The sequence below is a fragment of the Bos grunniens genome, chromosome 19 (assembly GCF_055505025.1).
Source record: "Bos grunniens cultivar Pamir isolate PY7600 chromosome 19, Bosgru_T2T1.0, whole genome shotgun sequence".
Classification (NCBI taxonomy): Eukaryota; Metazoa; Chordata; class Mammalia; order Artiodactyla; family Bovidae; genus Bos; species Bos grunniens.
Window position 1 is genome coordinate 39,301,188 of NC_141183.1, and position 3,599 is coordinate 39,304,786.

Here is a 3,599-nt window from a genome sequence, read left to right on the forward strand (position 1 = left end):
TGTGGGTTTGTCATATAGCTTTTATTATGTTAAGGTATGTTCCTTCTATTCCTGCTTTCTGGAGAGTTTTTATCATAAATGGATGTTGAATTTTGTCAAAGGCTTTCTCTGCATCTATTGAGGTAATCATATGGCTTTTATTTTTCAATTTGTTAATGTGGTGTATTTTAAAAATAATAGGTGGTTCCAGTTCAAGATGGTGATGAAGGAGGTTCCTGAACTCTTTCCTCCCACAGACACACTGAACCTACAGCTTCAGATGGAACAATTTCCTCTAAAAATAATAGCCCTTATTTCCTGCAATGGCTTTTACCTAAAGAATTAAAATAATCTATGGACATTTTAAATTCTTATATTATTATAATATATATATAATATTATATTACATAAATATTATATTATATATAATTAACATAGAATTATAATTAATTATATAATATAATTTATTATATAATATATAATATTACATTCTATAATGTATTATATAATTTTAATATAATTATATATAATATAATTATATATATTATATAATTACAATAGAATATTATATAATATATTATATAATTTATATATTATATATTATTATATAATAATATATTGTTATATATTTAATTATTATATATCAGTTCAGTTCAGTTCAGTCACTCAGTCATGTCCGACTCTTTGCGATCCCATGAATTACAGCACGCCAGGCCTCCCTGTCCATCACCAACTCCCAAGGTTCACTCAGACTCACGTCCATCGAGTCAGTGATGCCATCCAGCCATCTCATCCTCTGTCGTCCCCTTTTCCTCCTGCCTCCAATCCCTCCCAGCATCAGAGTTTTTCCGATGAGTCAACTCTTTGCATGAGGTGGCCAAAGTACTGGAGTTTCAGCTTTAGCATCATCCCTTCCAAAGAACACCCAGGACTGATCTCCTTTAGAATGGTCTGGTTGGATCTCCTTGCAGTCCAAGGGACTCTCAAGAGTCTTCTCCAACATCACAGTTCAAAAGCATCAATTCTTCGGCACTCAGCTTTCTTCACAGTCCAACTCTCACATCCATACATGACCACTGGAAAAACCATAGCCTTGACTAGATGGACCTTTGTTGGCAAAGTAATGTCTCTGCTTTTCAATATGCTGTCTAGGTTGGTCATAACTTTCCTTCCAAGGAGTAAACGTCTTTTAATTTCATGGCTGCAGTCACCATCTGCAGTGATTTTGGAGCCCCAAAAAATAAAGTCTGACACTGTTTCCACTGTTTCCCCATCTATTTCCCATGAAGTGATGGGACCAGATGCCATGATCTTCGTTTTCTGAATGCTGAGCTTTAAGACAACTTTTTCACTCTCCACTTTCACTTTCATCAAGAGGCTTTTGAGTTCCTCTTCACTTTCTGCCAAGTAAAATAATCTGTGGACATTTGGGCTTCCCTGGTAGCTCATCTGGTAAAGAATCCACCTGCAATGCAGGAGACCCTGGTTTGATTCCTGGGTTGGGAAGATCCGCTGGAGAGGGGATAGGCTACCCACTCCAGTATTCTTGGGCTTCCCTTGTGGCTCAGCTGGCAAGGAATCTGGCTGGAATGTGGGAGACCTGGGTTCAATCCCTGAGTTGGGAAGATCCTTTGGAGAATGGAAAGGCTACCCACTCCAGTATTCTGGACTGGAGAATTCTATGCACTGTATATTCCATGGGGTTGCAAAGAGTTGGACATGACTGAGAAACTTTCACTCACATGGACATTTAATGAGATGAGGGCAGAAACTTTGGAACACAGTGTGTGTTCCTATTATCGAGTGGTTGATACCAGTAGAACCAATAAAAGATTTACAGTTAGTGTGACAAAATTCACTAATGGGAATTTAAACCTAGTTGGCAGAACTCAGTGATATCCATCCACAAAATGGCCTCACCCACAAGAGACTTGTACTAGACCCAGAAATTCCTGCCTCTATGATATCTTGGGAACATTCAAGATCAAAGTTTTAAAATCATGGGACAGGGAAAATAAAGAGGCTCTGAAAGAATAACTCTATCTCATAGGGTTTACAAAAGAGGGTCACAAAAGAGATGGAGGGTGGGTGTAAATGCATGTGAAGTGTCAAACCGAGATGCTGTCCCTCCTTTTTATCCCTCTTAGTGCTCGGCGGCAACTGCCTGTGCTTCCCTTTTCCTCCGCTGCCACCCAGTTCTCTGTCAGTTGTCATCTTGGGTTTTGAAAACCTGAAAAGCCCTGCCCACCTCTGGGTGCTGAATGACTCCTTGGAAGACACGAGCTACATCTGGGGGTCTATGTCATCACAAGCAAACATGGCAGAATTTGAAGCTGTTTCGGGCCCACCACCTCCTGACTTGTGTCATGCCATATGTTGGTATATGAAGTGAAAGTCACTCAGTCTCGACCCCATGGACTGAAGCCCACCAGGCTCTTCTGTCCGTGGAATTCTCCAGGCAGGAATACTGAAGTGGGTTGCCATTCCCTTCTCCAAGGGATCTTCCCAATCCAGGGACTGAACCTGGGTCTCCTGCATTGGCAGGTGGACTCTTTACTGTCTGAACCACCAGGGAAACCCAAGGTATAATCACATCTAATCTTACAAAAATACCTGTCTGCCAGGGGTGAAGAAAGCTTTGGGCAAATATGGCCCTGCTAATGTGCAAGGCACCACAGAAAGTGGAGCTACAGATAATGAAGATCATGAGGACATTGATCCCTTTGGATCTGATGAGGAGGAGGAAAGTGAAGAAGCCAAGAGGCTAAGAGAAGAACCCCTTGCACAGTATGAGTCAAAGAAAGCCAAACAACCATCATTTGTTGCCAAGTCATCTGCCTTACTAGACATGAACCCTTGGGATGATGAAACAAGTATGGCAAAATTGGAGAAGTGCGTCAGAAGCATTCAAGCAGAAGGCTTAGTCTGGGCCTCTTCTAAACTAGTTCCAGTGGGGTATGGAATTAAAAAACTTCAAATACATGTGTAGTTGAAGATGATGAAGTTGGAACAGATATACTGGAGGAGAAGATCACTGCTTTTGATGAAAATGTGCAGTCTATGGTCATGGCTGCATTCAACAAGATCCAAAATCCATTGTGGATCAGTGCCCTTAAATAACAGCTTAAAAGACAAAGAAAGAGAGAGAGAGAGACACTATCATAGAGGAGGTCCTCACATTCTCATACTTTCCCAAGAGCCATGTTCCCCTCCCCAGGGTTATGCAAAGCCCACAGACACAGTTTAAGTTTGTGCTATGTGTGCTGAGTTGCTTCCGTAGTGTCCAACTCTTTGCAACCCTATGGACTGTAGCCCACCAGGCTCCTCTGTCCATGGGATTCTCCAGGCAAGAATACTAGAATGGGTTGCCATGCCCTTCTCCAGGGGATCTTCCTGACCCAGGGATTGAACCCTCATCTCTTTGGTCTCCTGCATTGGCAGACAGGTTCTTCATCACTAGCGCCACCTGGGAAGCCCAGAGTTGAGGTTTGAACCTGATGATAACCCAGAGAACACAGAGAGCTTTCCCACATTGCTCTTTGAAGGCACTGTCAGCCCATTAGCAGACATCTTACCACCACCCCACTCCACCCAGGACTCTATGAAGCTGGATCAGCACA

General features: G+C 42.0%; 1 pseudogene; it reads left to right on the plus strand.

Moving 5' to 3' along the window:
• Positions 1-2,056: 2,056 nt before the first annotated feature.
• On the plus strand, positions 2,057-3,099 carry LOC147352295 (elongation factor 1-beta pseudogene; annotated as a pseudogene).
• The last annotated feature ends 500 nt before the right edge of the window (positions 3,100-3,599 follow it).